At 50.1% G+C, this 23,461-nt stretch overlaps 1 long non-coding RNA gene across 1 annotated transcript; it reads left to right on the top strand.

The window, feature by feature from the left end:
- The first annotated feature begins 10,296 nt into the window (after positions 1–10,296).
- LOC138438749 (uncharacterized) lies at positions 10,297–19,081 on the top strand. Its single transcript, XR_011256453.1, has 5 exons — positions 10,297–10,475; positions 11,481–11,554; positions 11,985–12,091; positions 13,755–13,888; positions 15,939–19,081. It is a non-coding gene; the product is annotated as an uncharacterized lncRNA (long non-coding RNA).
- Positions 19,082–23,461: the final 4,380 nt, after the last annotated feature.

The following is a 23,461-nucleotide window of genomic DNA, read 5'->3' as shown; positions in this document are numbered from 1 at the left end:
CCTCTGAGCAGAGCTGGAGCTCTGCCATCCTGGGGGCGCACTCGGCTCCGCCCAAGCCCTAAGGCGGCTGGGCTGCTTCATCTTCCCCCTGGGAAGCTAGATTCCCAAATGCTGTTCACTCGGCTTCCAGGCGCCGGCTCCCTGCCCCTCCGTCCGGTCTAGGATCAGGGGCTGCTTCCCCTGACCTGGGGCTGTGGGCGGGAGCCCAGACACACAGGGGCAGGACCCAACCACCTGCACACGTCTCTGCTCCGAGGAGAGCGCTAGGGAACCTACCTGTGTGAGGCAGCTGCTCGGCGCCCACGGAGTCAGCCTCCGGGTGTGCGGGGCTGCAGACCCCAGCCAGGGGCCCTGGGAGCCTGGTGCTCTCTGTGAGGCGCTCAGTCTGGGCGTCCAAGCAACCGATGGAGGAGCCCTGCAGTTGCCCTTTCCTTCCCTCTGACAGAGCTCTCCCTGCTAGAGCCCTGGGCAGTGTGCAAGACACCGGCCCCTAAGCCCTCCCCAAGGACGCCTGGGGCTTAGGTGCAAAGGCAAGGCAGGAGCGGAGCTGAGGCCAGGAAGGCGCCAGTGGCTTGTCCCAGCTTTGCGCAGCCTGCTCCTTCCTGGGCAGGAAGCCTAGCAGGGAGGCAAGTCTGGGTAAGGCTCGCCCAGGGCAGAGCAGCCTCACGCCAGGAACTCTGACAGATCGGGCCTCTGAGCAGAGCTGGAGCTCTGCCCTACTGGAGGCGCACTTGGCTCTGGCCAAGCAGGGCTTTAGCCGCCCGCGGCTGGGCTGCATCTGCTTCCCCTGGGGAAGCTCGCTTCCCCACATACTATTCACTCGGCTTCAAGGCGGAGGCGCGCTGCGCCTCCTGCCGGTCTCGGCAGCTTCACCTGAGCTGGGGTGGGAGGTGGAGGCCACACACGCAGGGGCAGGCCCCAACCAGCTGCACATGTCTCTGCTGGGGAGGAGAGCGCCAGGGAACCTCCGTGTGTGAGTCAACTGCTGGGTGCCCACGGAGTCAGCCTCCAGGTGTGCGGGGCTGCAGACCCCAGCCAGGGGCCCTGGGAGCCTGTTATCTCCGTGCTGCTCTGAGTCTGGGCGGCCAAGAACGGCTGAAGGTGCCCTGCAGTTGCCCTTCCCTTCCCTCTCGCAGAGCTCTCCCTGCTGGAGCCCTTGGCAGTGTGCAACCCACCGTCCCCTAAGCCATCCACAAAGATGTCTGGGGCCTAGATGCAAAGGCAGTGCTTGAGCAGAGCTGAGTCCAGGAAGGCGCCAGTGGTGTCTCCCAGCCTCGCGCAGCCTGCTCCTTCCTGGGCAGGAAGCCTAGCAGCGAGGCAAGTCAGGGCAATGCTGGTCCAGGGCAAAGCTGCCTCGCGCCAGGAACTCTGCCAGATCGGGACTCTGAGCAGAGCTGGAGCTGTGCCGTACTGGAAGCGCACTCGGATCCGCCCAAGCATGGTTTGTAGCCGCACGCGGCTGGGCTGCCTCTGCTTTCCCCGAGCACCTCCTGCAGGTCTTGGGTCAGGGGCTGCTCCCCTGAGCTGGGGCTCTGGGCATGAGCCCAGACACGTAGGGGCAGGCCCCAGCCACCTGCACACGTCTCTGCTCCGAGGAGAGCGCTAGGGAACCTACGTGTGTGAGGCAGCTGCTGGGCGCCCACGGAGTCAGCCTCTGGGTGTGCGGGGCTGCAGACGCCAGCCAGGGGCCCTGGGAGCCTGGTGCTCTCCGTGTGGTGCGGAGTCTGGGCGGCCAAGCAACCTCTGGAGGAGCCCTGCACTTGTCCTTCTCGTTCCTCTGACGGAGTTCTCCCTGCTGGAACTCTTGGCACTGTACCAGCCACTGGCCCCAAGCCCTCCTCAAGGACGCCTGGGGCCTTGGTGGAAAGGCAAGGCATGAGCGTAGCTAAGGCCAGGAAGGCGCCAGTGGCTTGTACCAGCCTCGCGCAGCCTGCTCCTTCCTGGGCAGGAAGCCTAGCAGCGAGGCAAGTCTGGGCAAGGCTCGCCCAGGGCAGAGCGGCCTCACGCCAGGAACTCTGCCAGATCGGGCCTCTGAGCAGAGCTGGAGCTCTGCCGGACTGGAGGCGCACTCAGCTCTGCCCAAGCAGGCTTTAGCTGCACGCGGCAGAGCTGCCTCTGCTTCCCCCAAGGAGGCTCGCTTCCCCGCATGCTGTTCACTCGGCTTCCAGGCGGGGGCGCTCTGCGCCTCCTGCAGGTCTTGGCTCAGGGGCTGCTCCCCTGAGCTGGGGCTCTGGGCGTGAGCCCAGACACGTAGGGGCAGGCCCCAGCCACCTGAACACGTCTCTGCTCCGAGGAGAGCGCTAGGGAACCTCCGTGTGTGAGGCAGCTGCTGGGCGCCCACGGAGTCAGCCTCCGGGTGTGCGTTGCGGCAGACCCCAGCAAGGTGCCCTGGGAGCCTTCTGCTCTCCATGCGGCTCTGAGTCTGGGCAGCCAAGCCACCGCTGGAGGAGCACTGCACTTGTCCTTCTCTTCACTCTGACGGAGCTCTCCCTGCTGGAGCTCTTGGTAGTGTGCAAGCCACTGGCCCCAAGCCCTCCCCAAGGACGCCTGCGGCCTTGGTGCAAAGGCAAGGCAGGAGGGGAGCTGAGGCCAGGAAGGCGCCAGTGGCTTGTCCCAGCCTCGCGCAGCCTGCTCCTTCCTGGGCAGGAAGACTAGTAGCGAGGCAAGTCTGGGCAAGGCTCGCCCAAGTCAGAGCAGCCTCACGCCAGGAACTCTGCCAGATCGGGCCTCTGAGCAGAGCTGGAGCTCTGCCGTACTGGAGGCGCACTCGGCTCTGCCCAAGCAGGCTTTAGCCGCATGGGGCTGACCTGCCTCTGCTTCCCCCGAGGAGTCTCGCTTCCCCGCCTGCTGTTCACTCGGCTTCCAGCCGAGGGCGCTTTGCGCCTCCTGCAGCTCTTGGCTCAGGGGCTGCTTGCCGTGAGCTGGGGCTGTGGGCGGGAGCCGAGACACGCAGGGGCAGCCCCCAACCAGCTGCACACATCTCTGCTGGGGAGGAGAGCGCCAGGGAACCTCCGTGTGTGAGTCAACTGCTGGGTGCCCACGGAGTCAGGCTCCAGGTGTGCGGGGCTGCAGACCCCAGTCAGGGGCCCTGGGAGCCTGTTATCTCCGTGCTGCTCTGAGTCTGGGCGGCCAAGAACCGCTGAAGATGCCCTGCAGTAGCCCTTCCCTTCCCTCTCACAGAGCTCTCCCTGCTGGAGCCCTTGGCAGTGTGCAACCCACCGTCCCCTAAGCCATCCACAAAGATGTCTGGGGCCTAGATGCAAAGGCAGTGCTTGAGCAGAGCTGAGTCCAGGAAGGCGCCAGTGGTGTCTCCCAGCCTCGCGCAGCCTGCTCCTTCCTGGGCAAGAGGCCTAGCAGCGAGGCAAAATCTGGCATGGCTCGCCCAGGGCAGAGCAGTCTCGCGCCAGCAACTCTGCAGATCGGGCCTCTGAGCAGAGATGGAGCTCTGCCATATTGGAGGCGCACTCGGATCCGCCCAAGCAGGGGTTGCAACTGCACCCGGCTCGGCTGCCACGTATTCCCTCAAGGAGGCTCGCTTCCCCGCATGCTGTTCACTCGGCTTCCAGGCGGAGGCGCTCTGCGCCTGCTGCAGGTCTTGGCTCAGGGGCTACTTTCCCTGAGCTGCGGCTGTGAGCGGGAGCCTAGACACGCAGGGGCAAACCCCAACCAGCTGCACACGTCTCTGCTGGGTAGGAGAGCGCTAAGGAACCTCCGTGTGTGAGGCAGCTGTTGGGCGCCCATGAAATCAGTCTCCGGCTGTGCGGGGCTGCAGACCCCAGCCAGGGGCCCTGGGAGCCTGGTGCTCTCTGTGAGGCGCTCAGTCTGGGCGTCCAAGCAACCGATGGAGGAGCCCTGCAGTTGCCCTTTCCTTCCCTCTGACAGAGCTCTCCCTGCTGGAGTCCTTGGCAGTGGGCAAGACACCGGCCCCTAAGCCCTCCCCAAGGACGCCTGGGGCCTAGGTGCAAAGGCAAGGCAGGAGCGGAGCTGAGGCCAGGAAGGCGCCAGTGGCTTGTCCCAGCTTCTCGCAGCCTGCTCCTTCCTGGGCAGGAAGCCTAGCAGGGAGGCAAGTCTGGGTAAGGCTCGCCCAGGGCAGAGCAGCCTCACGCCAGGAACTCTGACAGATCGGGCCTCTGAGCAGAGCTGGAGCTCTGCCCTACTGGAGGCGCACTTGGCTCTGGCCAAGCAGGGCTTTAGCTGCCCGCGGCTGGGCTGCATCTGCTTCCCCCTGAGGAAGCTCGCTTCCCCACATGCTATACACTCGGCTTCAAGGCGGAGGCGCGCTGCGCCTCCTGCCGGTCTCGGCAGCTTCACCTGAGCTGGGGTGGGAGGTGGAGGCCACAAACGCAGGGGCAGGCCCCAACCAGCTGCACATGTCTCTGCTGGTGAGGAGAGCGCTAGGGAAACTCCGTGTGTGAGACAGCTGCTGGGCGCCCACGGAGTAAGCCTCCGGGTGTGCAGGGCTGCAGTCCCCATCCACGGACCCTGGGAGCCAGGTGCTCTCCGGGCGGCGCTGAGTCTGGGCGGCCAAGCAACCTCTGGAGGAGCCCTGCATATGTCCTTCTCGTTCCTCTGTCGGAGTTCTCCCTGCTGGAACGCTTGGCACTGTGCCAGCCACTGGCCCCAAGACCTCCCCTAGGACGCCTGGAGCCTTGGTGCAAAGGCAAGGCAGGAGCGGAGGTGAGGTCAGGAAGGCGCCGTGGCTTGTCCCAGCCTCGCGCAGCCTGCTCCTTCCTGGGCAGGAAGCCTAGCAGTGAGGCAATTCTGGGCAAAGCTCGCCCAGGGCAGAGCGGCCTCACGCCAGGAACTCTGCCAGATCGGGCCTCTGAGCAGAGCTGGAGCTCTGCCGGACTGGAGGCTCACTCAGCTCTGCCCAAGCAGGCTTTAGCTGCACGCGGCTGAGCTGCCTCTGCTTCCCCCAAGGAGGCTCATTTCCCCGCATGCTGTTCACTCGGCTTCCAGGCGGGGGCGATCTGCGCCTCCTGCAGGTCTTGGCTCAGGGGCTGCTTGCCCTGAGCTGGGGCTGTGGGCGGGAGCCCAGGCACGCATGGGCAGGCCCCAACCAGCTGCACACGTCTCTGCTGTGGAGGAGAGCACCAGGGAAACTCCGTGTGTGAGACAGCTGCTGGGCGCCCATGAAATCAGCCTCCCGGTGTACGGGGTTGCAGACCCCAGCCAGGTGCCCTGGGCGCCTGGTGCTCTCTGTGTGGCGCTCAGTTTGGGCGTCCAAGCAACCGATGAAGCAGCCCTGCAGTTGCCCTTCCCTTCCCTCTCACAGAGCTCTCCCTGCTGGTGCCCTTGGCAGGGTGCAAGACACCGACCCTAAGCCCTCCCCAAGGCCGCCTGGGGCCTAGGTGCAAAGGCAAGGCAGGAGCGGAGCTGAGGCCAGGAAGGCGCCAGTGGCGTCTCCCAGCCTCGCGCAGCCTGCTCCTTCCTGGGCAGGAAGCCTAGCAGCGAGGCAAGTCTGGGCAAGGCTCGCCCAGTGCAGAGAAGCCTCGCGCCAGCTACTCTGCCAGAACGGGCCTCTGAGCAGAGCTGGAGCTCTGCCGTCCTGGAGGCTCACTCGGCTCCAGCCAAGTAGGGCTTGAGCCAAACGAGGCTGGGCTGCCTCTTCTTCCCTCGAGCAGGCTCGCCTCCAGGCCAGCGGGTCAGTCGGCTTCCAGGTGGGGGCGCTCTGCGCCTCCTGCAGGTCTTGGCTCAGGGGCTGCTTGCCCTGAGCTGGGGCTGTGGGCGGGAGCCCAGGCACGCAGGGGCAGGCCCCAACCAGCTGCACACGTCTCTGCTGGGGAGGAGAGCGCTAGGGAAGCTACGTGTGTGAGGCAGCTGCTGGGCGCCCAGGGAGTCAGCCTCCGGGTGTGCGGGGCTGCAGACCCCAGCCAGGGGCCCTGGGAGCCTGGTGCACTCGGTTTGGCGCTGAGTCTGGGCGGCCAAGCAACCGCTTGAGGAGCCCTGCACTGGCCCTTCCCTTCCCTCGCACAGAGCTCTTCCTGCTGGAGCCCTTGGCAGTGTGCAAGCCACCGGCCCCTAAGCCCTCCCCAAGGACGCCTGGGGCCTAGGTGCAAAGGCAAGGCAGGAGCGGAGCTGAGGCCAGGAAGGCGCCAGTGGCATCTCCCAGCCTCGCGCAGCCTGCTCCTTCCTGGGCAGGAAGCCTAGCAGCGAGGCAAGTCAGGGCAAGGCTCGCCCAGGGCAGAGCAGCCTCCCACCAACAACTCAGCCAGATAGGGCCTCTGAGCAGAGCTGGAGCTCTGCCGTCCTGGAGGCTCACTCGGCTCCAGCCAAGTATGGCTTGAGCCAAACGAGGCTAGGCTGCCTCTTCTTTCCTCGAGGAGGCTCGCTTCCCCGCATGCTGTTCCCTCGGCTACCAGGCGGGGGCGCTCTACGCCTCCTGCAGCTCTTGGCTCAGGGGCTGCTTGCCCTGAGCTGGGGCTGTGGGTGGGAGCCCAGGCACGCAGGGGCAGGCCCCAACCAGCTGCACACGTCTCTGCTGGGGAGGAAAGCGCTAGGGAAGCTACGTGTGTAAGGCAGCTGCTGGGCGCCCAGGGAATCAGCCTCCGGGTGTGCGGGGCTGCAGACCCCAGCCAGGGGCCCTGGGAGCCTGGTGCTCTCCGTGCGGCGCTGAGTCTCGGCGGCCAAGCAACAGCTGGAAGAGCCCTGCACTTGCCCTTCCCTTCCCTCTCACGGAGCTCTCCCTGCTGGAGCCCTTGGCAGTGAGCAAGCCACCGGCCCCTAAGCCCTCCCCAAGGACGCCTGGGGCCTAGGTGCAGAGGTAAGGCAGGAGCGGAGCTGAGGCCAGAAATGCGCCAGTGGCGTCTCCCAGCTTCGCGTAGCGTGCTTTTACTCCTGGAGCCCTTGCCTGTGCGGCACTCAGTAGCCCCTAATCGTGACTCCAAACCCCGAACTCCACCCTGACCTCAAAACCCTATTATCCGAACCCGTAAACTGAATGCCTAGCTCGAATCCCCAAACAATGAACCTTAAACCTGATACCTTAACCCTAACCCAACCTCAAACCAAAACACCTACCACTTAATCCCAAACCCAAACTCCAATCTCCAAACCGAAACCCCAAACCGCAAACCTCTAACCCCGAAGCCAAACCCCATACCCCAAACCCCAAGCCCCTAATCAGAACAAGAACCCCCAAACTCCGAACCCCAAACCCCTAACTCGAACACCATACCATGAACCCCAACCCATTTCCCGAATCCAAATCTCTAACCCCAAGCACCGAACTCCAAACCTGAACCCCAATCCCCTAACCCAATCCCCTACCTGAACCCTTTACCATAACCCGAAAACGAAAGACCAAACCCCTAACCCATAACCTGAACTGCGACCCCCTACCCTAAAACAGAAGCCCCTGTCACTAACCCCTAACCAGAACAGCGAACCCCTTAACCGAACCTCAAACGCTGAACCCCAAACCCCTAACCCGATCCGTGAACCCCTAACTCGAACCCGAACCCCCAACCCGAGCCCCAAACCCAAGCCCCGACCCCCAAACCCCATACCACAAACCCCGAACCACCTAGCCCAAACCCCGAATCCATAACTCAAACCCCGAACCCCAAATCTGGAACCCGAACCCCCAACCCCAAACCGCTAACACGAACCCCAAACCCAAACCGCACACCCCTAATGCCTTACCGGAAACGCAAACCCATAAACTGAACCCCAAACCCTGAACCCAAACCCCTAACCCGTACCCCACACCCCACACCCCCAACCCAAACCCCAAACCCCTAACCCAAACTGCGAACACCTAACCCGAATTCTAAACCCCGAAACCCAAACCCCAAAACCCAACCCTCAAACCCAAACTCCAAACCCCTGATCCGAACCCCAAACCCCAAACCCCTAACCGGAACCCCAAACCTCAAACCCCAAACCGCACACCCCAAACCCCTAAGCCGAACCTCGAACTCCCAACCCCTAACTCCTAACCTGAACAGCGAAACTCAAAACTGCACCTCACACCCCCATCCCCAAACCCTGAACCCAAACCCCCGAAGCCCAAACCCCAAACCTCAAATCTTGACCCCCGAACCACAAATCTCACTTACTGAACCTCTAATCGGAACCCCCAACCCCAATCCTCGAACCCCAATTCCCGAACCCCAAACCCAAACCCCAAACCCCTAATCCGTAACCCAAACTGCAAACCCAAAAACCGAACCCCAAACCCCCAAACCACAACCCTGAACCCAAAGCCCAAACCCATAACTGGAACCCCAAACCGCGAACCCCTGACCCAAATCCCAGACTCCAAACCCCAAATCCCTAACCCCTAACCAAATCCGTGAACCCCTATCCCAAACCGCGAACCCCAAACCCCAACCCTCAACCCCTAACCTGAAAAGCGAACCCCAAACCTCGAACTCCAAACCCCAAACCCAAACCCAAACCGCGAACCCCAAAACCCAAACCCATAACCCGAATCCCAAACCCAAAACCCCTAACCTGAATCCCAAACCTCCAACCCAAGCCGTGAACCCCAAACCCCAAACCCTTCATCCTAACCTCAAACCCAAACCCGAACTGTGAACCCCTAACCCAATCCGAGAGCCCCTAACCTGATCCCCAAACCCCAAACCCAAACCTCAAACCACAAACCCAAACCGCGAACCCCAAACCCTTTACCTGAACCTCAAACCCCAAACCCGAACTGCGAACCCGGAACCTGAACTGAGAACCCATAACCTGATCCCCAAATCTGAAACGCGAACCCCTAATCCGAACCCCAAACCCCAAACCCAAACTGCGAACCCCTAACCCAAACCCCGAACCCCTAAACTGAACCTTGAACCCCTAATTGGAACCCCAAACTTCAAACTAGAACCGCGAACCCCTAACCCCAAACGCTGAACCCCAAACCACAAACACGAACCCTGAACCCGAACCCTAAGTAGAGAGGGGATTCCTCGCACCCGAACTCTGAACCTGAACCCTAACAAGTTGGGGGGATGCCGGAACCCTAAACCTAACCCTAACAATAAAACTCTAACATAAACATAAACTTTTCTGGCCTAAGCCCCGCCCCTTGCTGTCCCTCACCCCCTAAAAGCAAACGAGGCAAAACTGGGACTTGAATGCCTGACCTACAGAGCCAAGTTGGATGTTTAACTGGTTGTCAGCCTAACCGCTTCGCTAGGGAGGATTACTGGGTTTTGTCTTGCTCCCAGGCTCTCTTCAAGCCTCACCCCGCCACGGCAGGCTAATAAAGAACTATGGACCCTATTAGCGCTCACTTTAAGCTGTAACCCCAACACTAATGCCAACCCTAACCGTAACCCAAACCCTGACCCTGACCTGAACCCTAACCCAAACCCGAACTCTAAGAAGAGGGGGGTCCCCGAATTCTAACCTGAACCCGAACCCTAACAAGTGGGGGGGTTGCCCGAACCCTAACCCTAAGCTTAACAATAAACCTCTAAAATAAAAAAATTTTCTGGTCTAAGCCCTGGCTCTTGCAGTCCCCTGCCCCTTAAAAGAAAAAGGTCAGACTGGAGACTTGAACTCCTGACTTACAGGCCATAGTCTGCCTGCCTAGTGGCCTCCCTAACCCCTATGCTACAGAGGCTTGCTGCTTTCAGCAGGGCTCCCGAACCCTCTTCAAGCCTCGGCCCGCCAGGGCAGGCTAATAAAGAACTATGAGCCCTATTAGGGCTCACTTTAAGCTGTAACCCCAACACTAATGCTAACCCTAACCGTAACCTGAACCCTGACCCTGACATGAACCCTAACCCAAACCCGAACTCTTAGAAGAGGGGGGTTCCCCAAATTCTAACCCTAACCCTGAACCCGAACCTGAACAAGTTGGGGGGTTGCCCGGACCCTAACCCTAAGCTTAACAATAAACCTCTAAAATAAAAATAAACGTTTCTGGTCTAAGCCCCGCCTCTTGCTGTCCCCCGCCCCCTAAGAGCAAAAGAGCTAAGCTGCGGACTTGAACTCCTGACTTACAGACCATAGTCTGCCTGCTTACCAGCGCACCTAACCTCTATGCTACAGAGGCCTGCTGCCCTGACAGAGCTCCCGGACCCTCTTCAAGCCTCTGCCCGCCAGGGTCTGGCTCTATAGAATATCATGGCTGTCCTAGGTCATCTTTGCTTTCTATAGTCATAGTTTTATCCCTAAATCATAGACAGATCAGCTGAGAAAAAGCTTGGATTGTCTCGGTGGGGTGGATTTGCTTGTCCTTGTGTTTCACCTGGAGGCAGTCGCGGTCCCGCGGGCCTGTCCTGGAAGGGGGCGTGGGGGTGGGGCGCACCGTGAGCGCGTCGGGGGCGGGGCCAACCTGGGCGGCTGGTCAGGAGCGCGGCTCACGTGAGCGGGTCTGGGGCGGGATGAACATGGCGGCGCGTCGGGGGCCAGGGCTCTCAGGGCTCGCCATTGCAGCTGGGAATGCTCGTTTCGTGGGCTCCTGGGTCCCCGTCGATTGGCATCCAGCGAGCAGAGCGCAGGGCTGTGGGCCACAGGTAAGGGAACTCAGACTGGGCGGAGCAGGGAACCATGTATTCTGCCCTCTTTGTTTGCAGTCTCGGAGCCGACTAAAATGGCGGTCGCAGAAAAGCCTCGCCTTTGGGGCCAAGGGTTTTACCGCTTTACCCCTTTGCATAAAGCTCAGACCCGCGCGGTTTTCCCAAGCAGCCTAGTGTATTGCTTCCTACAGGCCTGGAGAGGATAACAGGCAGGAAGGCCAGGGGTCTCCAGACAGAGAAAATAGACTGCAAGTGTCAGACGTTTTTTCCTCTCTCTTAAGAGGCCGGAGGAGACAAAAGAGTGCTGCATTTTTTTTCCTCCATCTTGATACAAATTTAAAAGGAGGTTTCTCAGAAAATTCTGTGTTGCCATGACCACTCCTGGCTCCACCTGAATTTAACTTTCCTCAAACCTTGAACTAAGCAATGCATTTTTCTTATGGAAATGTTTGTCTTAAGGTATGCTAATGTACTATGTATTTACCCAAGGCTCTGTCTTCAGGTCAGTTTCCCCTAAAGGCTCAGAAAAAACTTGACAAACCGGTATGTTTTACTCATACCTTGTTCTCTTAATCTATGTGAATGAAACTATATATTTGCTTGGAAATCTGCCTTTCTTCAAGATTCATGTCCATCATTTTATGGCCTGGGATGACTCATCTGCTGCCAATGTTATCTCAATGCATGCTGTGGGTGAGGGGCCTGGTGCCATTCTCTGACACATTGTCTTTCTTTCATTAGCAGACTGCTAGTGGCTCTATAACATCTGGCTAAAGACTAGCAGGGGGTACTCTTTCTTCCCCCTTTTACTGTCTATGTCAGCAGCTCTCTCGATCTCTTTTATATTTTAATAAAACTTTTTAACAGAAAACCTCTGAGCCATCAAGCTTCGTCACTTGCCCTGGATTGAATTCTCCTCTGGAGTCCAAGAATGCTGGCATCTTTTGTGGTTTAGCAACCACCTTTCAGCCTTTTGTAATTCATATTGAATCTTCATTTCAGATTGAAGATGCATTCCATGGTATTGCCAACTGAAGCCTTTTCATCGCTATGGAGTATCTGTCCATGTCTTTAAGGTATTTTTCAGCAATCATGTATCATTTCCAGTGTGCCAGTCTTGTTATCCTCATTCTGTCCATAGCAAAGTCTTTTATTAATGTTGACATGACTGAAAGGGAATCGTTTGTTTAAATTCCTTTTCAGATTGTTATTTGCTGGTGTATACAGATAGCACTGTGTCATCACCCATTTGTATCAGTTTGGACAGCTTGATAGTTGTCTTTAGTTTCTTTAATTTCTCATAATTTAAGATGACCCTGGCTCATATATTTACAGTCTCACCCCTAGTCTCAGTCATTTCTTCAAAGAACTGTCCCTTTTTTTAACATTACATTATTTTTGACTGTGCTGGGTCTTTATTGCTCGTTTGTCTAGTTGTAGTGAGCAGAGGCTACCCTCTAGTTGCTGTGCCATGGCTTCTCATTGCAGTGCTTTCTCTGTTTGCAGAACTTGGGCTCTGGAGCATGCAAACTTCTAGAGTTGTTCAAGGGCTTCGTTGCCCCTGGGCGTGTGGGATCTCCTACACAGGAATTGAACCCGTGTTCCCTGCATCGGTAGGCAGATTCTTTACCACCGGGCCATCGGAGATGTTTCCTGTTCCCTTTTATTGGAGAATGATATTTAAAACATACATGTAGGAGCTCAATATGCTCAGCTGACAAATACATGGATATATATATACATGTATTCCAGCTCACCTTTGAACATATTCAGTTAAAGGTAATTTGTGATGTCTCCAACCTGATCCACCACGACATGGACATTGTAACGTTTCCTTTTGTTTATCTGTAACTTTGCATTCCAATGGTAAGATACCTGGCTTCCACCGCTTGTCATACACAGAATTCAGTGCTTGTCCCACGTGGTTACTGAAAAAAAACTGTCAGATTGTCTTTCAAAGGGGGCTCTGCATGCATTGCACCAGTATCTTGAGTATGTTTTTGTATGATAGTTTACTATCAGTATACCCTCAGTGGCCAGGTGTCTATTTCAGTCGCTACCAATTATGAATGGGCTTGTTTGCTCTAGTGTTCTTGGACAATTCGAATACAGTTTCTTTGTCAGATATGCATTTTTTTTAGGAAAACAGTTTTACTGATTGTTGGCTGTGTTGCATCTTTGTGTGTGGGCTTTTCTCTAGTTTTGGTGAGCATGGGCCATAACTAGTGGTTTGCAGGCTTCTCACTGCAGTGTCTCCTCTTGTTGAGGGGCACAGGCTCATGGGCTTCAGTGGCTGCAGCATGTGAACTCGGCATCGTGGCTTCCAGGATCTAGAGCACAGGCTCGGCAGTTGTGGCACACGGGCTCCATAGGATGTGGGATCTTCCCATCCTAGGGATCGCACATGCATCTCCAGCACCAGGGGGTGGATTCTTTGGAATCTATGGAACTACCAGGGCATATTTTAGATTCTAGTTTTCCACACATGTATCTAGTGAAAGAGGCCAGGATCAAGAGGCATGGCAGCTGGGAATCCTCAGCCCCAGCTCTGGTGTGCTATCCAAAGCTCTGGGGCCTCTGGTGAGCAGCTCAGCTTCCCTGGGACTGTTTCCTCCAGTCAGAAATGCCCTGCTTTTGGACTGTAGCCCACCAAGCTCCTCTGTCCCTGGGATTTCTGAGACCAGAGTACTGCAGGTGGTGCCATTTCCTTCTCTGCTGCTGCTGCTGCGTCACTTCAGTCGTGCCTGACTCTGCGCGACCCCATAGACAGCAGCCTACCAGGCTCCTCTGTCCCTGGGATTCTCCAGGCAAGAACACTGGAGTGGGTTGCCATGTGCTTCTCCAGTGCATGAAAGTGAAAAGTGAAAGTGAAGTCACTCAGTGAAGTCGTGTCCATCTCTTAGTGACCCCGGGGTTGCAGCCTACCAGGCTCCTCTGTCCGTGGGATTCTCCAGGCAATGGTACTGGAGTGGGCTGCCATTGCCTTCTCTGATTTCCTTCTCTGCAAGATAGCGTTTTGAAGATATTTTCTCCTGGATATTGCTTTTGATGAAGGAAGGGGGATCCCTTCCAGGGCTTGAGAGTGAGTTCTTGTCTGACACTGGGCAATGAGTTGTCTGAGGAGAGGAGTGCTGTCCAAGCGAGAGGCTTTATTGGGAAGGGCTGCCGGGGTGGAGGGCAGGAGGGTGAGGGAAACGGAGAGAGCCACTCTGTCATGTGGCTCACAGTCTCAGGTTTTATGGTCATCGGGTTAATTTCTGGTTTGTCTCTTGCCAGGCATTCTGAATTGGGATCTCTCTTGGGGGCACACACATCACTCAGCTGAGATGGATTCCAGCGAAGTGGATCCTGGGAGGTTGGTAGGACCTCTGAACTGGAGCCTCCCATCACCTGACCTCTCCAGAATTCTGGTTGGTGGTAGCTTGTTCGTTCCTTGTTCCTTCCCAGGCCCTCCTGTTGTAAGATGACTCCTGCAAGTGTTTTCTTTTCTCTGTTGCCTGGCCAGGGTGGGTGGTCGGTGGTTCATTTAATAGTTTGTTTTTGGTTCTCTCGAGTAAGGTCCTCCACAGGGTAAATGTATGAAATGATAAAAGGCAATGTTTTAACTAATTTGTATTCATAATTTGGTAAGTTGGCTTGTTTTGTGTATGTTAGACCTGATCACCAGACCAACGGTCATGTAGAACTTTAGTAGTTTTCTAAAATTCTATAGTTTTTAAAATGGAGTTACCTTGTTGCAAAGTTTGTGTTTATGTTCATATTTTTTTAAACAGTTATTTCTTTTTAGTTGATTGATCATTGCTTTACAATATTGGTTTGATTTGTCATACATCCACATGAATTAACCATAGGTGTACCTATGTCCTCTTGCTCTTGAATCTCCCTCCCACCTCGCACGCATTCCCACCTCTCCAGGTTAATACTGAGCCCCAGTTTGAGTTCCCTGAATCATACAGCAAATTCCCATTGGTTTACATATTTACAAATGTAGGTGTACCTGCACCCATGCTGCTCTCTCCATTCATCTCACCCTCTCCCTCTTGTTCTCCACCCTCGTCTGTAAGTCTGTTCTCTATGTCTGCACCTCCATTGCTGCTCTGTGAACAGACTCATCAGTACCATCCTTCTAGATTACATGTTTTTCTCTCTTTGACTGACTTCCCTCCCCTTTATTAGAACAAACTCAAATGTGTTCCTTTTTATGGCTGCATTCCATACAGGCTCTGTTTGTTCCTTAGCCATGTTTTGCAGAGGGTCATGGAGCTATTCTGCTCCATTTCAGTTTGGGCTTCCAGTCTGAGTGCTCGCAGCAGAGCTGCTTCTGGGTGAGCCCTCTGAGGTCTGTGAGCGCCGGGCTGCCCGCTCTTCTCCTGTGGCCCGAAGGGGGCGCCAAAGGCCCCTCTGACCCGCGGGCGCAGGACGCTTTGCCTTTAGACTCTGCTCCGTGAGCAGCTGGCGGGAGCTTTGTCTCCTCAGGACCATCAGGGCTCAGGCTTCTGGATAACAGGGCTGCATCCAGGCTGAGAGGAGCAGGGTTGCCTCAGTGCCCACCAGCAGGGAGGCGCTGCAAGAGCGGAAAATGAGGACGGAGTAGACGTTTCCTGTGTCCAGCTGAGGGCTGACTGGGGGTCCATCTCAGAGGACTCAGGGGGAAAGAGCTCCGTGTGCAAAGCGGTGGGTTTTCAGTTAGATTTGCGTTAGATGATGTAGAGGATGAACACTGATGTTCTTCCGTGTAGGTGGCCATTTTCCTGTCACTGTTTCTTGAGAAGACTGTCCTTTCCTCTTCGCTCGTTCCTGGTTTGATTTTCAGGAACTGACCATGTACAGGTGGGTTCGTTTCTGGGCTCTCTATTCTCTCCTGGAGTCCATGTGTCTGTGTTCCTGCCAGTTCCTCACTGTGGTGGTCACTACAGCTCCATGATGTAGTTTGAAGAGGGATAGGAAGATGCCTCCAGCTGTGTTCCTCTTTCTCAGAGTCTTTTTGGCTGTTTAAGGTCCTGTTCAACAGTAGCAGTCTAATATGAGGAATACTTCTATTTCTGTGAAAAATGCCATTGAATATTATTTTGTGATTGCAGTCCGTGTATTTGTTGATGACTTTGGTTGGAATGGACCTTTTAATTCCTCATTGTTCCAGTGCATGAGCGTGGAACAGTTTTCTGTGTATTTGTGTTTTCTTTGGTTTCTTTATCAGTGCTTTCTAGTTTTCTGACTACTGGTCTTTTATGTTCTTGATTAAGTTTGTTGCTAGATGTTTTATTTAAGTGGGATTTTCTTAATATTTTTTTCTGATTGTTATTAGTGTGTAGAAATGCAAGTGATTTCTGGACTGTAAATGGTAGTATTTTATATGATTGTAAATTGATCCGAAATGATTCCGCTTTACTGAATGTAGCCTAACAACTTTTTGTGAAGTGATGTGGATCATTTTATCTGTAAGATCTGTTTCTCCTGCAGTAGGTCATCCAGAGGACCCAAGACATGGTGGTTACTAATAGACTTCCCACAGTACTTCTTCATTCCACGTGGACTCCTTCACGGGCAGTGAGCATCGCAGCTTCCCTTGAACTTCATCTGGGTAAGTCTTGGCCTGTATCAGAAAGTTTCCTGCCTGTCTGCTCTAAATTTCTTTTGTGGTATCGACATGGTTGTTTTGAAACCTAGTATACTTTCCAGTCATTTAAAATGTACAGAAAATGCCTAGCAATGGGAACAAGTGCTAGCATTTGCCACATCATCTAAAATACTCTATGTGTTTTATCCAAAATGGGTTCCTTCTTCAGAACCAGCACATAATCTCCAAAATCAGGAAATCATATGGTATCTACATTATAATGTAGTCCACCACCCCACTTCCACTTTTAGCAATTGTTCAAATGTATGAATATATCTTTTGTTTCCATCTTCATCCTGTTTTCTTTATTTAGAGTGTTACTGAGATTTTCAGTTATTTGGACAAACTTGATGGATTGAAAGCAGACATGGTGAATAAGGGTTCTGGGTGGCCTTTCCTATGTGGATTTTTTTTTTCACTGAAGATGGTTTTAATATTTATTCATGTTGTAACATGTATGAATCCTGCATTCTTTCTCCCCCCATAGCAATTAAAAATAAATAATATGCCATTTACCGTTTAGATATTTGTAAGCATACAGTGTTGTAGCAGACAACCTTTTCTTGTTTTGCAAACCAGTTTAATAATGTGCACCTTATGCGTGCTTTGGAGAAACTCAGGAAACTGAGTCAGTGACTGAAATGGCCCAAGATATCACCTTAGATTCCATCTTCATCTGAAAACAAAACAGGCACTTCCTGGTGGTCCAGTGGCTGAGACTGGACACTCCCAAAGAAGGAGGCCCAGGTTCATTCCCTGATCCAAGAACTAGATCTCCCATGCCACAACGGAGAATTTGCATGTTGTAGCTAAGTATCTGGCTTGCCTCAATGAAGGTCAACCTGGCACAGCCAGGTTAAAAAAGAGACAAATATTAAAAAAAATACAACCAAAGGAAAGGAAGGGTATGGTGGTTGTGCAGATTTACGGCTTAGCTTTCCCTATCGATAGAAAAGAAAAAAGAGTTTCAAAAGACTGTGTCTCATCCTTCTATCTGGCATATAGAGAGGATTCCTTTGAAATGAGATTTCTCTGGTAAATGTGACTCACAGAAGAGCTGTCTTGAACTTGGGTTTCAGAGATGATCATGTGTCCTCTAAAAAAATAAAAGTTAATTGGGTCCAACTGATTCTCATGCTGAGGTGGTATATTTTGTGGTAGCATTTGCTCCCCTTCACTTTGGATGTATCCCCATTTGTTTACACTGTCATCTACTGAAGACATCCTGATATTTGAAAGTTTTTAGTTATTACAAGTAGAGCTGTTGTATATAATCATGCGATACTTTTTGTCTGGATGTTTTCAAAGCTTTTTAGTAAGTGCTAGCCATGTAGTATTCAGGTCACAGGAGAGCCTTGTTTAGCTGTGGAAACATCCAGCTATGTTTCTCTGTGGCATGTGGGATCTTCTGGGGTAACGGATCGAACTAGAGTGTCTTGCATTGTCAGGCAGATTCTTTACCACTGAGCCACCAGAGAAGTTGTGCCCTACCCCCTTTTTTTGAGTTTACTGAATCTAATAGGTGTGCAGTGCTACCTCACTGTTATTTTAGTTTGTAATTTCCTAATGATATGTGATTTTGAGTCTTTTTGATAGGCTTATTTACTATCTTTATATTTTTGTAGGCCAGGTGTTTAGGTTTATACATTTTTTATGAGATTGTTCCAGATTTTTTGGTATGTTTATAGTACAATCCTTTATCAGATATGTATTTTATAAATATATTTTCCTGTGGCTTGTGTTTAAGTTTTGTGAATAAGGTTTTCCACAGTTTAAATTTCCAATTTTTTAAAGTTAATGTTATATATGTTTTATATCCTTTTTTTGGATAGACTTTAGTGTGTTGTTGTTGTTGTTAAATTTTATAAGCAGAAGTGAGGTACTGTAGATACAGTTTTAAGCTAAGATGAGGTACCATAGATACAGTTTTGCCTTTTGTCTGTTAAGAAGTTTGAGTGAGTTTGGTGTACACTGTATGTAACATTATGTCTACATTCATTTGACTGGATATAGCTTCCAATTATTTGTCTAATTGGTTTTGGAGATATCACGGGAAGTCAGTTTTTCCAAGGGAAACTGAGGTCCATGAAACATGAACTCTTTTCGATCGGTCGGAATCACTCTCTGCTATTTCTGACAGATTTGACTTGTTTGGATATCTCATATGAGTGGAATCACAGCACGTTTGTCTTTTCTTGGTCTGGTTTATTTCACTTAATCTAATGACCATAAGGTTTGTCCACATTGTCGCATTGTCAGAATTACTGACTTTGAAGGGCCGAATCAGATTCCATTGTGTGTATACCACAGTTTGTTTATGGAATTGGCTGCCATGGACACTTAGATCACTTCTGTTTGTTTGCCAGTGTGAATCATGCTGTTGTGAGTATGACGGAAGAAGTATCCATTTTTTCAGCCCCCTTTCCTAATCCTTTTGGGTACATAGCTTGAATTGGAATCGAACTATGTATTTATTCCATGTGTTTGTTTTGGAGTCATTTCTGTAATGTCTTGCAGAGTGACAGCACCATTTAATGTACTTTTCTGTATGGTGGAATACCGTTCAAGCTTCTGAATATACCTTGTGTTGCATATTCAGTCTCCCACCAATGGACACTTGAATGAGTTCTACCTTTGAGCTATCGTGAATGTCACTATGAATATTTGTGTACCAGTTTTTGTTTGAATTATTAACAAATACATTACTATATATAAAAGAAGCCACAAGGACCTACTGTACAGTTTAGGAAACTATTAAATATCTTATGATAATGTATAATGGAAGAGAATCTCAAAAGGAATATATGAAAAGCACATAATAACCATGATATTTATTGTGCCAACACTATGAGTTATCATAGCACTACTCAACGTGTATTTATACATGTCACTAAAATATTCACATCTGTAAGGATATTATAAAAAATTATATAAAAAATCAAGAATTCAAACAGAGAATAAATAAACTTCCTGTCATTGCTCATCATCATTTATACACTAATACTACCTGTAACACTCATTGTATAAGTGCTGGACTAGCAATTGACATTCTCGTAAACCAAGAGATTGTGAAGGTGTAAGGAAATATAGCTTATTGAATTCCTTAATGAAGGATTATAGAACTCTATGTCCATGAAGTGAATGAAATTCCGTTTTATTGAGCCACATTCTTACTAGAGTGATGAGCTTCCACCCCACCCAACATTAGTTCACAATGAAATCCTGCAGTCCTCTGGCCTCAATGTCTGCTTCCTGCTACCGAGAAAGAAAAGATGAGGAAGTCCTGACAAAACCGATGCTATTTTTCTTTTTCTGATTTGTAGTTTATCGCAGGGCTTGGCAAAAAGAGGGCCCAACCTGTTTTTAGAGTTCCATCCCAAGGGTTCCTCCGGCATGTTCCCTATGTTGACAAACTGCTGATTATTTTCAACAAAGGACAATGATCTGCACTTCACTATCTGTTGCTTGAGCTGGAATAGCAGGCATCCCTTGAAGTGCAGTCCTTCATGTGGAAGTAGGCATCCCTGAAGCAATAGTATAAGAGGAACACATTTATCATGTAGACATCGCAGCCCATGCATTTGTAATAATTTTTCAGTTATACCCGTCATCATCAGAGGAACTGACTTGTCCCAGTAATAACGAGAGTACCCAGTATAACAGTTCCTTGACTTATGAGTACTTCCTATGAGTACCCTTATGAGTACTTCTTCCAATGTTGTTTCTCCTACTTTGGTCATGAACAGTAGAAGCTGATGGCAGTGGTCCTTGAAATGTATGTCGATTCCCAGGTGGCACAGTCAGTAAATAATCTGCCTACCAGTGCAGGAGGTGGAAGTGATGTGGGTTTGATCTCTGGTTCAGGAAGATAACAATTCATACACATGTTTTATGTGAACCAGTTTGATACTCATGAGTTTTTTTCTTCTGTATACAGAAAAACAAATGCTGTTCAAGGACACTGAAAGAACCCTGATTTCGAAAATCAGATATGTATTGTGAGCAATGCTTAGATATCCATGAGTCGAAGCATAGTATTATGCCTATCATCCTTGTATTTCCCTCAGTGAAATATGTTGAGGAAAACTCTTCATTCATGGTCTAGATTCACGAAGAAGCTAAATAGCATTCATCCTTTACGTTGACAACTGTGAATTTAAATCTCCTGTGAATCCTATGTGACAACCACACATACCAACATGAGTTATTAGTATAATATCAATATTTTTAGTCCTATTGTATGTCAACTAAAAAAATCAATATGTAATTGTACATGAAGTCAAGACAAAATCAGTGTAGAGACAAAATCAGTGTAAATACAAAATGTTCCATCCTTTGAGAAAGGGAGAAAAACATCTCTGTGCTTAGCCTATTGCATTTTTATGTATTGGATCCTTAAGTAGTTTATTCACCACACCCTTTGAATGATTCACAAATCTTCAGAGAAGAAAGGATCATTTCTCTTTAACAATGAGTAGTTCAACTCTTCTCAAAGCAAAGTCATAAGTGAGTCTAATTTTGTGTGAGACCATGAAAACTCAGTGTTTTCATTATGCTTGTGCTTATGATGGGAGGAGGTCTGAGAACGCACTTGTGAAGGATTATTCATACCAGTCGTTCTCATACGTATCTATTCTTTAAAGGTCGAATCACCGAGGTGTTGCTTCTACACTTGTACTAGGCTGAGTAGCAACATTCCCTTTCTCCCTAAGTGCAGTAGACGTGTTCCCAACCTGTCTGTCTTCTGTCCTCTGGAGTATGTATTGCTTGAGCTCACCACAGCCTAGTAGATGGAAATCATCAGGATATTCTGGAAACCCTTTTTATTTCAGTCTGTTCAGGAGGTTACCACTGCTGCAAACCTCTGGATTTTACCAAGCACTTTTAACAACCTCAGATGAAGGATACAAGTCAACACTCGTGACAGCCACGGGCTTCCATGGCCTATCCGTGATTGTTGGCTTTGCTTTCATAATCATCCTGTTTCTTATACCAACTAAACTGTCACTGTATTTTTTAATTACCATTTTATCTTTGATGGTTTTTAGATCTATTATGGATTTTCCTATATATCTTCACTTATCGGTGAGGGTCTTATGTTAGTAGTAGTTACGACAACTGACTTCCTGTCTGTTAGCTGTGGCAGAATAAAAAAAAGAATGACCCACTGTATATTTTTAATATTATGTATCAATATATTATTAGTGTTATTGTTTGCAGTCATCCAATTCCAAGTTTCTGAAATAAACTTTGAGAAAAATCACATCCTTTTGAATGTCCATTTGACTGAATAGGAGCACAGAAATGTTCTTCCATAAAATTGTTTACAGTTTCCATTCCGTTTCTCCTGTTTGATGTAGATATCGGCCTTTGGTTCTATCATTAGCTTTGCAAGTAAAAAAAAAATAATTAGAGCTCGTATGGTAATTTTACTGTTAGCAATAAGTTTAGCATAAAATGAACACAGAAGAGGTTACAGTAGACCAAATATGAAAGTCAGTTTAAAAGAAAACATAGTGTTGAATGTTTACAGTAGGAATATAGTTATGAAGTTCCTTTATTATTATTCTATCCTTTCCATTTCTTTTGCAGGGGTGTTAATGTACAGATTCCAGTACTATGGCTAGAGTGAATAATAGTATCATTATTCTTGAGAGCAACTCTACTAAGTCTTCACGCTCATGTCACTCAAGGTTTTTTAATACCTATTATGTTAGTCGTGTTTGTAGTTTGTGAAGTCACATAAGTTGCATTCATTCAAGCAATAGTATCAAACAGCTATGGCATCAATTATAGATGTGAATCGATATCGAATGTGAATCCATTTCATTATTATTACAATAATAATCTACACGTTATTATTGTAGATATTCTATTTATGCCAGTAACAAAGCCGTGCAGAAATAATACAACGTTTATTAAGAAAATAAGATTTACTAATTTGTTTTATTATTCTATTTCTTTAAAACAGATTGAATGACAACAGGCTTAACTTTTCATTCACTTGTATGACTATGAGCAGTTTGACCAAGCTGAAGAAGATGACTTGTTTGTAGTCTTCCTCATCAGCTCATTCCATCTACTGGCTTTAAAATCATTTAGTACAGAGCTCACCGTCTAGGTGTTCATCCAGTGTTTTGTTTGCTTATCATGCAGGATCATTTTAAAAGGAAAAGTATGTGTGTATGAGTTAGAGCTCTGATCCCAAGAGTCCATGTAGAAGTTTCCCCTGAGAAATGTATCGTTTTTGCACCAATGCTACTGACATGTGTGAATGTGGTATACCACACATCCCAATAAGTGTAAACAGCTTCACATGCTACTTATTTGAAACGACCAGTACTCATGACATTCTCATTCATTTGAGGACTAAATATAGCCAACGTAGGCTGTGTTTGCCAAATAGACTTTGAAGTATTCTTCACACAGTCCTTCATCGACGCCAGTTTTCAGATCGAAGAAACCCTTGCTCCATGAAGTTTGTGAACACATATACTCATGTTTTGTTTGAGATTTTAAAGTCATTCTTCAGTTTTGTTGGAGGAATGGTTCTGTATATGCCCTGTCGGGCTTCCCAGGTGGTTCTAGTGGTAAGGAACATGCAGAACATACCCATGCAGGAGACATAGGAGATATGGATACGATCCCTGGGGCAGGAAGATCTCCTGAGGGAGAGCATGGCAACCCACTCCAGTATCCTTGCCTAGAGAATCTCATGGAGAGGAACCTGGTGGGGCCTAGTCCATATGATCCCAAAGAGTTGGACACAATGTAAGTGACTTAGCACAGCACATGATTCGTTGTCATAGCTAATATAATGGAGATGACATAAAAAAGAAGTGCCAGCAGGCGAAAGTCAATATCCATCACTTTGGAATGTATTGTGATATTTTACATCCATATTTGTATGACTTGATAGTTGGAGAATCGATGCATCTGAAGGCCTGATTGTGTTATATGTATGTTGAGGGAAGATATATTTTTATGTGGTTTGACATATGGGTCCCATTTGATTCGTAGGCATATGCATACTCATCACTTATCCTTATTTTTTTTGAAAAGACCATTGTTTGGAAAGGTTGTTGTCTAACCATGAAAGATGCTTGAAGTCTTGGGCTCCTTGGAGGAAGAATTCAACCCAGGGTCAGTGATGAGGCTTGATCAGTCAGAGCTTTTGTGTCCCAACGTTTTATTAAAGTATAAAAGAGAGAAAGCTTCTGACATAGACATCAGAAGGGGGCAGAAAGAGTGCCCCCCTACTCATCTTTAGCTGGATGTCATCTAGCTACTAGCAGACTACTCATTAGAGAAAGGAATGGCAGCAGACCCCTCACCCACAAGATATATGGAGATGACTGTGGCACCA

The sequence above is a fragment of the Ovis canadensis genome, chromosome 4, assembly GCF_042477335.2.
Source record: "Ovis canadensis isolate MfBH-ARS-UI-01 breed Bighorn chromosome 4, ARS-UI_OviCan_v2, whole genome shotgun sequence".
Lineage (NCBI taxonomy): Eukaryota > Metazoa > Chordata > Mammalia > Artiodactyla > Bovidae > Ovis > Ovis canadensis.
This window is presented reverse-complemented; position numbering and strand designations above follow the sequence as displayed.